This window comes from Pseudorca crassidens, chromosome 17 (genome assembly GCF_039906515.1).
Source record: "Pseudorca crassidens isolate mPseCra1 chromosome 17, mPseCra1.hap1, whole genome shotgun sequence".
Taxonomy (NCBI): Eukaryota; Metazoa; Chordata; class Mammalia; order Artiodactyla; family Delphinidae; genus Pseudorca; species Pseudorca crassidens.
In genome coordinates, this window is record NC_090312.1 from 10,757,752 (window position 1) to 10,772,647 (window position 14,896).

General features: G+C 40.7%; 1 long non-coding RNA gene across 8 annotated transcripts in view; it reads right to left on the minus strand.

Moving 5' to 3' along the window:
- LOC137209840 (uncharacterized) overlaps positions 1-14,896 on the minus strand; it is a 168,353-nt gene that overhangs the window by 16,457 nt on the left and 137,000 nt on the right. Inside the window, exons 4-5 of one of the 8 annotated variants that reach the window (XR_010936129.1) lie at positions 7,828-11,520; positions 6,673-7,370 (exon numbers count right to left, since the gene is read on the minus strand). The exons of 6 other annotated variants lie outside the window; for them this stretch is intronic. This is a non-coding gene — a long non-coding RNA (uncharacterized lncRNA). Of the gene's footprint in view, positions 1-6,672; positions 11,521-14,896 lie in introns of those variants that run through there. One more of the 8 variants, XR_010936127.1, reaches the window with a different exon arrangement.

Genomic DNA, 14,896 nt, shown 5'->3' on the forward strand with positions numbered 1-14,896 from the left:
GAAATTATAGACGCAAGTCAATGGAATAAAATTTCTAAAGTGCTGAAATAAAATAACAACCAATAAAAATTCTCATACCCAGTCCCTATCCCGCCCCCAAAATTCTTCATAAATGAAGGCAAATGACCAAATGGCATTTATGCCAAGAATGCAGTTGATTTCATAATAGGAATTATATTAATATAGTCCGAAAAATTAATAGATCAAATGAAAAATGTGATTATCTCCAGAGATGCCTGAAAAGCATCAAAATTCAATATGCATTTCCAACTTAACCATTTAAGAAAATAAGAACTGCAGAATACTTTTTGAACATCTCCCTTAGTGGGAAAACACTAGGGGCTTTTCCACTAAGGTCAAGAACGAGGAAAGCATGTTCATTATCTCCTCTACTATTCAACATTGTACTGGAAGTAGTAGCCAATGCAATTTGATAAGGAAAATCAACTAAAGGCATGAGAATTTATAAAGAATATGTAAAGTCTCTATTTTCAGGTAATATAACTCAATGATAAAACTAACTCAAACAAGTAAAGGAATACAATACTGTAGAAGGTTATAAAAGTAACCTACAGAAATTAATAGCCTTCATGTGTACAAACAATAACTAGTTACAATGTAAAATGGTAGAGAAAACCACATATTTTGTTATAAAAGCAACAAAGAAGAATAAACATTTGAGAATAAACTTAAAAAGAATGTACAAAACCTATTGAGAAAAGCATTAAAACACTCCTGATGCAAACATTTTGGCAGTTTTTAAAAAGTTAAATGTGTACCTACCATACGATCATCTAGTTATTTACCCAAAAGAAATGAAAGTATGTCCATATAAAGACATGTATACAAGTGTTCTTGGCAGCTTTATTTGTAATAACAACAACAACAACAAAAAATGGAGACAACCCAAAAGTCCATTAATAGGTTAATGGATTGAAAATCTTTGGTACATTCAAAGCAGCAGCATAGCACAGGGAGATCAGCTCGGTGCTTTGTGACCACCTAGAGGGGTGGGATAGGGAGGGTGGGAGGGAGGCTCAAGGAGGGGATATGGGGATATATGTATACATATAGCCGATTCACTTTGTTATACAGCAGCAACTAACACAACATTGTTAGTATAAAGCAATTATACTTCAATAAAGATGTAAAAAAGAAAATCTTTGGTACATCCATACAAAGAAATACTAACCAGCAGTTCAAAGGAATAAACTATTGATATCATACAAGCAACAACATAGATGAATCTCAAAATCATTTATGCTGAATGAAAAAGCTGGGAAAAAGTAGTACCTACTGTATTATTCCACCCATATAAAATTCTAGAATATAAAAACTAATCTGCAGTGACCAAAAGGATATTAGTGGTTGCCTGGGGACATGAGGGAGGGGCTGGAAGGAGGGATTACAGAGGGGTATATGGAAACTCTTAGGGATGATGAATATGTTCATTATCTTGATTGTGGTGAGAGTTTCATGGGTATAAGAAAAAAATACTTCTGAGTGTAGCACTTTTCATGAAGGCTCAGGCAGCACCTTGAAATTAGCACCAAGCGCCAAATTCATGACCTCCTCTTTGCAAATGTTGGGGAAGAAAGAGTATGTGAAAGGTAAGAAGCTCACAGCCTGCTTCTTGGGCATCAGCAGACAGGTGGGTGTTCTCTGCCTAGAGCCTCTTCAACAACCTCCCACCCCAGATCCCAGGAACTTCCACTGTCTAACCTAGTGGTGTCACAAAGAAGTGACGCTATGGATTAAACCCCTACACTTATGGTCTCCAATTCTCAAAACCACCTTGCAAGGAATGTGTTATCTACAGTCTACTGCTGAGGGAATTGAGGCTCAGTCATTTTTAATCACGCAGCCTGTAAGAAAAGGGAAAGCCCTAAATGTATACCCAGCTCTGCTGTCCCTGCAGCCTGGATCTCTATTCCCCACTACGCAGTGGTTAAGAGCATGCGCTATGAGTCAGTCAGGCCTGAATTAGAAATCCTCACTTGTTAGCTATTTGCTTGTGGGCAGCTTATTAACCTCTCCAAGCCCCAGTGTTCTTCTCTGTAAAATGAGGATAATAACGATACCTACCACATAGCCTTATTCCAAGGATTAGAAGAGAGACTCTATCTAAAATATTTCCTGAAACATGAAATAGCTCAAATAATGTTAGCTAGTATTACATAACATTGGCCTCCACTCCAGTACTGCAGCTATTCAGTGAGTTATCTAAGTTAAGAGCGGACCCTAGAGAGAGTCTAGTTTACTAATCTACCCATCTCAAAGATCATATTTTTTCTTTTAAATCCAGTTATTTTGAAATTTTCCTTCAACAAGTTCTCCTAGGCAAGAACATTCCTTCTTCCCTGAAATTTTCTTGTATCACAAAATATATTGCTTTTAGATTCCGCAGACCCATCAGAGTGGGGAATTATCATGCTGCCTTTTCTTCTCAAATACTGTCTGTGACCTCCTGCCTGGCTCACTAATGTCTGTTCCAGCCCAGGACTGGAAATAGCAGCCCTTAGTTAACAGCAGGAGGCAAAAATATCACATTCCCTCAGTGGAATAATTCAGTCACTTTAGACCAGACCCTTCTCCTACTGTCCTTATTTTGAAAAGCAATGTTGAATGTAGGTTGTTTTATTCCTTATACACAGATGAAGCATCCACGTACAGATAAAGGAAGTATAAGCCCTAATACCCATTTTTTCCATTCATATATTCAGATGATATGTATTCAATCTCTGCGTATCAGTGCCAAGGAAATAGTAGGTGCTGGGAACAACAGTGAACAGCAGGGATGTGGTTCCTGCCCCACAGACCTCTGGTCTAGCAGAGAGACAGATAGTAAATTAATATTTTTTTAAAGAATTGTATAATTGCAACTGTGATATGAGCTGAGAGGACAAATCAGGGAGGGCTCTGAGAGTGTTGAGCAGTTTACTGATGTCGTCCCTGAAAGATGATGATTTCTCCCTATTTCACCGAGCTGAATGCAGAGAAAAAGAGCCTGGAAGTGGGTAGGGACAGCTTCAAGGGAAGACACTGTCCAACCAAAATCACCAAGCAAGGGAACTGGAAGGGAGCTTCACTGGGTCAGATATATGGGGCAGATACAGTAACTCCAGCTGGCTCAACATCTGTGTCAACCTCCCAAGGTCTATCCTGTTAATACAGAGGCTGAAAATCTGAAAACCACATTTCCCAGACTCCCTTGCAGTTAGCATTCTGGAGGCAGTTCAGGGCCCCCCTACTGGTTTTGTTCATGTAGGACATGAGTTCATAACTGAGTCAATGGGAAAGAAAGGAGGCAGTGGGCAAGCTATCATTTTGCTGGAGTTGATATAGAGGGAATGGCATAGCTCTGAGGCAACAGTTGCAGCAGCATCTTATCGACCCCCAGATCAGGGCCATAGTGTGAGTTTGGAACCAGTTGTTGGGAAGAGCTACTGGATCCCCAAAGTAGCAGACACTTTTTTGCCCCATGCTATATCCCCCCTCAGCCCACCTGGTTTTTAGTGTAGCTGTGCAAGCTGCCCACATCCCATCTCAAGCCCCGCAAGGGTATCTCTCTGTTTCTCTGCATTGGTGCTTTCTCCAAAGTCATGGAAACTTGTTCAGCCCTTAGAGATGCAACCCACAAGTTCTAAGGTGTTAACACCCCCAGAGCCAGCCCTCAACCAACAGGGAACAGATGCCACACACAAATGCCCCAGAGGGATCATACTGAGGTACATTCTACCTGGTTCCTTTCGGAGTCCCCAGAGGAATACCCAGTTGCCCACAGTGGTAACCTGCCCATCAGCGCACACTCTACTCGCTTTCCCCTCTTCCCTGTTTCACTCCCCTCGGTCCCTCATCCTGGCTTTCTGGGATAACCTTCCAAGTGAACTCTCTCCAGTTCTGCTTTTGGGGGAAGCCAACGTAATTGTTCCCTCATCAGGCCACTTCTGCAGTATTTCTTCTGAGAGCTGCTCTGGAGATCCAGCCTAAAGCTGGCTCCTCTAGCACCAGTGACACTTCTGTAAGCAGTAATTCCCTGCATCACATCTCTTTCTAATCAAAATCACTGAAGTTATTTTGTAGGCTGCACTTGAACCCCGACTGCTGCAACATGGTTTCCATGTTTGGAAAGTCCTCCCTCTGCCTGGCACGTGGAGAGGCAGAGTGGAGAGCTTCTAGTCTGACTTTCTTGGTTCCACTGCCAGTGGAGCCATTTCTTCCCAGCAGATCAAGAAAACTGCAGCTGTGGCTTCACCCTTCTTCAGGTCTAACGTATATCACTATCATTCTAATTTGGAGTTTTTCTTTTGCCCAGATAGCACCCATTTACTTGTTAAAACATCCTTTAATTCTCTACTCTTGTTCTTCTTTGGTCAGGATAAGACCTTTGGACAACATTTACCAACAGGATAATTTTTAAGACATGAGTATACAATGGTTCATGAACACACCCAGTGTATGTTTTTCTCAAAGAGATGCAGGGATTTCAGTGGTTAAGACCAAATAATACTAGTGGTGAGGCATATGGTAAATGGGGGTGAGGGGGGATATCTTTTTGCAAGTTAAAAGGTTGAAAATACATAAAAATACAATGAATATTATGATAAGCACCCAAAATTAACAAATGATATACTTCCTTCCAGTTTCAATTACTTTTGTAAAAAAAAAAAAAAAAAGATATGAAAATGTACAAATAAATTTGAAACCATTTATGTCACCCTCCCTATTCTAATTTATCTTCTTTCTCCCAAAGCACCCTCTGTCATGAATTTTATGTGGAACCTTCCAGTCTATATATACATAATTTTGTTATAAGATCAATGCATAAGTATATAAAATAGCTTGTTTTTCTAATTTATGTAAATGATACATTATATTAATTCCTCTGTAACTTTCTTATTTTTACTCAACATTAAAAATTTTAAATCTATTCGTATCGGAAAAGATGGATATATTTTATTTTTTCTAACTGCTATGAATGATTATATTCATTTTTCCATTTATCCATTGATGGGCAAGTAGACTGTTCTAGATTTACACTATCAAAAATTTTACTTCAGTGACTACCTTCTATGACCCTCCCTTGAAAACACGTGCGAACATTTCATTAAGGGATATACTTATAATTGGATGTGCAAAGCATATTCTTTAGGGTCTGCACATATTCAGTTTTCTAGATGTTGCCAACCTGTCTACAGTTACACACTGTAGCAATGTATAATCCCATCAACAATATATGAAAGTTTTTGCTTCTGCCCACATTTGGGAACACTTGGTATTTTCAGAATGTTTAAATTTTGCCAAGCTTATGGGTATAAAATGGTATCTTATTTTGTTGTTTAATTTGCATCTCTGTGATTTACTGGTAAGGGTGAACATCTTGTCTTAATTTATATGTGAATATAAATTTTGGAATGCCTGTGCATCAATTATATGCGTGTTTTTATTGTGTTGCCTGTTTTCTCTCCACTCATAGAATGTGTGTGTATGTGTGTATCCTGCATACGGTTTATCATTATATATAGTATATCCATTATCCTTTTGCTATTTAGCAAACTAGCTAAAAACTCAATAGCTTAAAAGAATAAGTATGTATTACTGTTTGCAAGACTGGGAGTCAGCTGGGCGGTTTTGTTGATCCGGGCCAGGCTCTGCTAATCTCAGCAGGGTATGCTCATGCATCCTGGTTGAATGGGGGGTTGACTGGGAGATGGCTGCTCTAGGATGGACTCAGTCACACACCAGGTTGCTGTGTGGCTACGAGCAGTGGCAACAGATGTAGATGGGCCACAGGTCTCATCATCCAGTATGTTAACCCCCCTTGTTCACGTAGCACTCAGGCTTCCAGAATCACACAAGGCCTCTTAAGACCAATGCTCAAAGTTGGCGTAGTGTCACTTGCAGAACATTCTCTTGGTCAGAGAGTGTCACAAACTAGCTCCAATTCAAGGGGTAAGGACTCCTCTGATGGGAGGACAATGGGAGGGATAAAGAATTGAGCACACTATTTAAATCAATCTGTCACATGCAATGTCCCTCTTTACTTCTAATAATGTTTAAATATTTAACACACTTGTTAATAGTGGTCTACCTATTTAATATTACTTTATATTTCCCTACAAGGCTCAAACTTATTGAATATCTCTATCTTCCAAATAGGACAAGAAAGTCAGCATGTTTTAAATCATTAGAACTGCCCATTCCTATCTTTCATGGTATTACTGTCCAAAATTTTACTTCCATCATTTTAGTTAAATACAAAAAAGTTAGTGTGTGTACATGTGGAGATTCTACTCTACATAATTAGTTATTTACATATTTCACCAGTTTCTCTGTTCACGGTTTCTTCTTGCACCTTACGTCTTCCTGCCATGTTCATTTTTCTTCTTGCTGAATGTTATCATTTTGTAGCTCTTTCAGCACATATGTGAGTCATAACTTCCTTTAATCTTTGTATGCCTGAAAATATCTTTAACTTTGCTTTTACGCTTGAGCAACTGTTTGATTTTCTATATAATTCTGGGGTGATAGCTATTTTATCTCTGCATTTTGGCAGGGGATGAAACCCAAGTTTTATATATATTTTATATATATATATATATATATATATATATACACACACACACACACATATATATTTCAAAGTACAATATATATTACTTCAAAGCCAGAACAAATATATTATTCTCATGAAAAGGGTAAGTTTAATAATGAATTGATTAAAGGAAAATAATCAGTAAGGCAAAAATTATATGACATTACTGGAAAAACTTAAGTATGAGAAACACCTTGTAAGCCATCCTAAATTCTCTCCTCCCTCACTCCCCCATGAGCCAGCTGCAGCCACAAGTCCTCTGAGTGGATAAGTTAGCTGTACTCAAAGTTACAAATCTGGGGACTTCCCTGGTGGTCCGGTGGTTAAGACTTTGCCTCCCAATGCAGGGGGTGTGGGTTCAATCCCTGGTGGGGGAACTAAGATCCCACATGCCTTGCAGCCAAAAAACCAAAACAGAAAACAAAAACAATATTGTAACAAATTCAATAAAGATTTTAAAAATGGTCCACATCACAAAAAAAAAAGAAAAAAAACCTTAAATAAATAAATTACAAATCTGAAAAAGGCAAAAGTTTAGATCTTCTCTTTCTACAGCCTTTTGCAGAATTCCCTGACACTTTGCAAAAGTGCTACCTTTATCACTTTCAGTTTAGGGAAGTGGTAAGTGCAGGATCCATTTTAAAAGGAAGAAACTAGGAATAGTTGGTCATGGAGGCATGAGGAAACGTCTGAGATGTCTTCAAAATTCCTAATGGGAGAATTCCCATTGGCAAGGACACTTGAACCTTTGCTCCATCGATTTCAATTTTTAGAACTCCATTCCTCTCCCTTGCACCTGCTCTTCCAAAGAGCCTGCAGTTCAGATGCAACTCACTAGCCCCTCCACCCTTAATGCTATTAAGTGAAGCAGTCAGTGAAAATCTAATACCACATCTCCCCTGACACAGCACTATGCTAAACTCGATACCCAAACTTAAGCATTTCCTGTCAAATGTCCATATGCTCCCATTACCAGACCGCATTTGTTCTGAGGCAAGGTCTAACTAATGCTCAGAACATTGTACAGAGTCAGTGTTCAGTGGGCAACTGTGCTGCTGGGGAGTGAACTGGAGGCTCCATTCTTTTGGGGCTGGTTTTCCGGCTGTAAAGTCAGAAGGGAGGGGGATTTGTCTTCTAGTTCCCAGACCTTGGGACGCCAGGGGAATGATGACTTCTCTTTAACCTCATCGACACAGAGCAGGAGATTGGAAAACATTTTTTAAAACTAGAACATCCATTCTTAGGATAGAGGAAAATGGACACATTCATACATTGCTGAAAGGTGTGTAAATTCCCTTTCTAGAAAATAGTCTGGTACTATTTAAAAATACCATGCTTTCTCTCCCAGCATTTGCAATATTTGAGAGTCCAGTGTATAAGGAAAAATTTATTTAAGGATATTTACAGTATAGTTATTTGTAATAGCAAAACACTGGAAACAACTTCATTCATCGATAGGGAATTGGTTCAAGAATGATGGTATCCATGTTATGAAATATTATGTAGCTATTAAAGATATGTGTATGTGTTGAACTGGACGAATGTCCATGATATGTTATTAACTGGAGAAAAAGTTTTAAGTGGAAAAAAAGCAAGTTATAGAGTAGTGTGTAAAATATCCAATTTTCATTTAAAAAAGAAAAACTGCATATACAAATACATAAAGGTACACATGCACACACACATATGAAGGAAGAAACACATATGCATATATGTAAAAATGCAGAAGAATATCTCCCCACACACAAAAACTATTAACACTGGTTAGCCTGAAGGAAAGGGACTGTAGAGAGGATAAGGAAAATTATTAACTTTTAAAATATCTTTCTTGTTTTGTTTGACTTGCAATGAGCATGCATTATTCTTACGATGTAAAAGTATAGCAAGGTTATTTTAGTTGAGCACAAAATATTCTGATCCTATAATATAAATAGCTTAAATAATACTATCAACACCATCATTCTTAAATTGAGATTAAATCTTTGATTTAGTCATTCACCACTTCACCTACTGGGCACTGCATCCAGTAAATCTATATACGGTAACACCTGACTTGCACCAGGCACCGTGCTACATTCTAGGATACAGCAGGGAGCGAAACAGACAGACACTGCCTTCACGGACCTTACAGTCTACAAGGTGGAACAGACATTAAACTAGTAAAGCATATAAAAATATGGGATACTGTGAGAGAATCACAGGGTGGGTAATGGGCTGCTTGGACTGTGTGACCAAGGAAAGTCACTCTGAGGACATACATAGACTGAGACCCAAAGGTTGGGATATAAACTAAAAGTTTGCCAAGAGCCGGGATGGGCATCCGACCAACTCCATGGCAGTGGGGTGGGAATGGAGGTTGTTTGCGAGAAGCATCTGCAGCTGGAATGGTTTGACACACAAGGAACCAGAAGGCCAGAGGGTCTGGAGCCCCCTGAGCAAGGGAAGGTGGAATGGCATGAGGTCGTAGAGAAGGGCTAGGAACCAAAGAGCTATACATGCCATAAGAAGACATTTGACTTTTGTTGTAAAGTACACAGGAAAAGTTCATGGGGAAGACTGCCATGATGGGATTTATGTTATGAGGCAGACACTGGAAAGCCAGTGATACAACCCCCAACTCTGAGGATACCAAATGGTGGAGACATTTAAACAAGGAACTATGGTGTGTGGTGCTATGACAGAGGTCTATGGAAGCACAGGGGAGGGAAGAACTACCTCTGCCTGGGAGAACCCCGGGAGGCTCCACCAAAGAGGTGACATTTGCTATGGGTTTTAAAGAATGATTAAGAGTTCACCAGGCTGGGGCCAAGATGAATAGGGATGGGAGTCAGGCAGAATATTGCAGGCAGATAAAATAGCGCACAAAGATATGGATGCTTACGTAAGAACTTTGGGGGAAAAGATCTACATTTCACATAGCTAGAGAATATGGTACAGAGGAAAAGGGAAACAGGAGGGAGGAGGCAGGCAGGGCCTTTGTATATAATCCTACTTTAGGGAATTTATCCTATAGGACACGTGGCTTTTGAAACAGACATGTGTAATGATCGATTTTCATAACCACAAACTACGTTTCAATCCATCACTTTATGAACCTTTAATTGTGCCAAAAGAGAAGATGTCATAATTTTTGAATTGGATTTGCTGTCATATGGTAAATGTATGTTTAACTCTATGAGAAGCTGCCAAACAATTTTTCAGAGTATTTGTACCATTTTAAACTCCCACCAGCAAAGCAGGAGAGTTCCATTGACTCCACTTCCTTGCCAACACTTGATATTGTCACTCTTTGCAATTTTAGTCCTTCTCGTGGTGTATAGACGTATCTCATTATGATTAATATTGAGCATCATTTCATGTGATTTTTGCCCACTCAGATATATTCTTTTGTAAAGTGCATGTTCAAGACTTTTACCCATTTTTTTAATTAATTTTTTTTTTTTTTTTTTTGCGGTACATGGGCCTCTCACTGTTGTGGCCTCTCCCGTCGCGGAGCAACAGGCTCCGGACGCACAGGCTCAGCGGCCATGGCTCACGGGCGCAGCCGCTCCGCGGCATGTGGGACCCTCCCAGACTGGGGCACGAAGCCGCATCCCCCGCATCGGCAGGTGGACTCTCAATCACTGCACCACCAGGGAAGCCCATTAATTAATTAATTAATTTTTAATTTTTTTTTTTGGCTGCATTGGGTCTTCGTTGCTGCATGCGGGCTTTCTCTAGTTGTGGCGAGCAGGGGCTACTCTTCATTGTGATGCGTGGGCTTCACATTGCAGTGGCTTCTCTTGTTGCGGAGCACAGGCTCTAGGCTCAAGGGCTTCAGTAGTTACGGTGCATGGGCTCAGCAGTTGTGGCTCGCAGGCTGTAGAGTGCAGGCTCAGTAGTTGTGGCGCATGGGCTTAGTTGCTCCACAGCATGTACGATCTTCCCGGACCAGAGACTGAACCCATGTCCCCTGCATTGGCAGGCGAATTCTTAACCACTGCACCACCAGAGAAGTCCATTTTACCCATTTTTAATAGGAGTGTTTGTCTTTTTATTATTAACGTGTAGGAGTTCTTAATATATTCTGGATTCTTTTGTTTCACATCCAGTCTAATTCCATACAGAAGAATGAAAAGAAAAATGAAATTGACAGAAAATGGAGAAGTAAAAGAGAATGCAGGGAATTCCCTGGCAGTCCAGTGGTTAGGGCTCCACGCTTCCACTGCAGGGGACATGGGTTCAATCCCTTGTCAGGGAACTGAGATCCAACAAGCCATGTGGCGTAGCCAGAAAAAAGAAAAAGAGAGAGAGAGAGAATGCATATGTCTAGATTATCTAGCCTCTGTCTGCCAATTTGCTGGGTAGGCTTCATGTGTTATTTAATTTTGTTCTCACAGTAGATCTTGTAAATTGGGTGTCATCGATCTCATTGAATAAATGGGGAAACTGGATCTCACAGGGGTTGAGAGACTGGGCCAAGATTACCCAACTAGGATGTCACAGAATCCAAGCCAACTAGAATCCATACATCGACCCTTCGGGTGTTAAGAGGCTGCATCTCCAGAGGAACCTCGGTTCTCTCAAGATCCTGGGGTCAATGGGGTTAACATAACCTCTTTGGGCCCCTCCCCAAAGAAAGCCATTTATTCCCAAGTCCCAGCTTTAACTAGGAGATATTAATCTGCTAATGGTGCTTTCAAATGAGGCACATGTCCAGCATCTTTCACCAAGAGACCACATCTCTGTCTGTACCGGCTTTCAAGGAGCTGCAAATCCATGCCTGTTACTCCATCTGTGAATTCTCTACCCTGAGGCGGTGGTCTCCAGGAGAGAAGCTAGTTTCTCCCCTTGCCATTAGCAGTCATAGGTGTCTGCAATCATATCCTCGGAGGGAATCTGCCAGTCTTATCCAACACTTGAGCCTCCTGAGCGCTGTGTGGGAGCTGGAAGGGAAAGACTCCAACCAGATGAGGAACTGATGATAAAGTCCTTTTCTAAAGACACAAATCTAACAACCTCCAACCTCATGTTTAATGGCTGCTCATCAGCTACAGAATGATCATAATAACAACAACAGCAACATATATTGCATCTAATACCACCTGCCATCAATTAGAAGTGGTACCATTACTTGTTTACCTCTAAGCAAGAAAAAATATCTGCCAATTAAATAATGGCACAAATTCCCTAGGATTAATTGGTCTCACCAGCATCTTGTTACTTTGAAATGTTTTTCATCTATTTTGAGGAATTTGTCAATTTCCATTACCATCAGTTGCAATGTTTGGTGTTTGACAGGCAATCCTTTTGCATACATTGTGGTAAAAAAATATAACACAGTATTATCTCTTGCAGATGTCTCTCTTTTTAAAGACTGTAAAGGCACTTGGTCCTTGCTTTGCAAATAAGTATAGAATTGTTGTTATGCCGCCAATGAATATTTGCTTCACTAATTTAAAATCTACCTCCTAGGGTAAGCTGGGACAAAGTGAAAGAGTGGCATGGACATGTATACACTACCAAACGTAAAATAGATAGCTAGTGGGAAGCAGCCGCATAGCACAAGGAGATCAGCTCGATGCTTTGTGACCATCTAGAGGGTTGGGATGGGGAGGGTGGGAGGGAGACACAAGAGGGAAGAGATATGGGGATATATGTATATGTATAACTGGTTCACTTTGTTATACAGCAGAAACTAACACACCATTGTAAAGCAATTATACTCCAAAAAAGATGTTTAAAAAAATAAATAAATAAAATAAAATCTACTGTTCTGTATCCATGCCTTTCTGTAGATATAACAACTTTTTAATCCAATACCAAATCTCAGTGTATTCTTTTAGTTATATGCTAAATGGCAACTAAATCCAACATCCATTATTTCAACAATGCATATCATGCAGTTGAAGTCAGAACAACACGGACATATACCCAAGTTCACACGTGCACAAAGATAACCCTGTCATGGACTCACAGATATAGAGAACAAACTAGTGGTTATCAGTAGGGAGAAGGAAGGGGGAGGGGCAAAATAAGAATAGAGAATTAAGAGGTACAAACTACTATGTGAAAAAAAAACCTAAGTAACAAGGATACACTGTACAACACAGGGAAATATAGCCATTATTTTATAAGAACTTTAAATGGAGTATAATCTATAAAAATATTGAATCACTATGTTATACACCTGAAACTAATAAACTTTAATAATAAAAAAAAGAAGATAACCCTGTCACATCTGCTGCCTGGTTGGTAGTGATTGTAAAGTCACATCCACCATAAGTCACATCCAAAGTTTAGAGATGTGAGACTACAGAAGAAAAATGTGCATCTTGGAATCAATGAAATATAAGAATAAGCATCAGCATTTAGTGAGCACTTACCTATGCCAGGCATTTTTCTAAGTCTTTTTCAAGTCTAATCAATTTAATTTTAACCATAACCCTAGAAGGAAGGTACTATACGCCCATTTTATAGATGAAGAACTAAAGCCCAGAGGGACTGACAAACTTTCCCAAGGTCACATGGCTAGTAAATAGCGGAACTAGTCCTCAAACTCAAGCAGTATTGCTCGTAAGATCACCTAACTGTGTGCTATATTGACTCTCTAATCTAAATTTCATATCAGTCCAGTTCAGGGACCTGTGCACTTGGATCCTACCTATTCTCTGCAGCCTCATCTCACAGTTTCCATCCTTGAACTCTGCACTCCAGCAGCACCTTGATCCCCTCCCCACCTGCTGTCTGACCCTTCTTGCCTTGTTCATGATCTTTCTTCTCCAGACTCCTTCCCTTCTCTTACCTCCCCTGTCCAGCCCTCTCTCACCCTTCAAGACTCAGCTCAGATGTTCTCTCCCTCTAGAAGCTCGCCACAATGGCTCCTCTCAAAACTTGAGTTTGGTGCCTGCTCTGTGCTTCTAGGATACTTGAACTCCCCTCTGTAAGCGCACTTATCACATCGCGTTTTCATTGTCCCTTCACTGAGCTGGCAGTCAATCAACATGCACTGGTCCGGTGTCCTGGCCAGCAGCAGGTCTGATTGGATGGACCTCGGCACTGGTGAGTCAGGGCCTTGTGGCCGCCACTCATCAAATGGTGCTGAAGCACCACTGCATGTCCGTCTCTCCTAACTAACAAACGCTCCGCATCCTCTCACAGAGCCCTGCATCTGGCACACCTGAGGCACTCAATAAATGATTATAGAAGTAAATTCAATTGAAATTTGCCCATGGTCCACAGCAAGAGATCACAGAATGGGTCTGTTCGTCACCCATGCCTCGGGTGTTCAGGGAACAATCTTTGGAGAATCCACCCCATGCCCATTAGAGGGATCAGCATGAGGCAGGAAGAGCAACGTCTGAGAATCAGTAGGCTTCACTGGCGTCAGCCACAGAGGGGAACCTGGGGGAGGCAACTGGCAGCCACTGCTCATTCAATGTCAGAGCTGGGAGCGCCTTCAGAGACTTGACCTACCGATGCTAGGAGGGAGGAAACCAAGGTCCAGGGGAGGTAGTTCCCGGCCTAAGGCCCCTCAGGCAGTTGAGGCAGAGCTGGGACCACTAGATCCCATCACTTGCATCATCCACTCCACCCCACAGACCAAGAGGGCTGGCTGCTGAGCCTTTTCAGATTCAAAGATGAGAATAACAGCAGGTGGGTTCCTATAAGTAGACTAGGACTTATAAAAAAAACCACTTTCCTCTTGGAAGACTGTTCCTTTGGCCAGGAGCTTACTTGCTACATTTAGGAAGAAGACAAATGAATCAGACAGAGTTAAAAATGACTTGGAGAGATGCGCATAAAGAAAGTTCTGATGGAGTCTCTCAGGACAAGGTCTCCAGCTAATAACCATAAAATCTGGCAGAAATCAATCATCCTTGTCATGAAAGACAGGTGATAAATATGTGCTCAAAAACGTAGAACATTGGGACTGGAGGCAGCACCAAGTATAATCAAAATGGCAGGCAGCAGGAGCTCACCCAAAGGCACCTAGATTTGTAATCAATTAAAGAAAAAAAAGGAAGAATCCTGGACCTAAAAGAAGAGAGTCAAGAAATCTCTAAAGGCAGGAGGGGTGGGACAGACTGTGAAAACAAAACAGTAACATTACTGTGCCCCTACTTTGTGTTGGAAACTTTACATGCATTATCTGTTTACCCTTGGAGGGGTTCTATGAGTCATTATGCCCATTTCACAGATGAGGAAACTGAGGTTCAAAGAGGTAAAGCGTCTTGCTCCAGGTCTCAAAGCAGGTCAGTGGTGATATCAGGTAGAGGTTGGTCAGGCAAACTGAAAACAGTCCAGGTGTTTTAAGCTGAA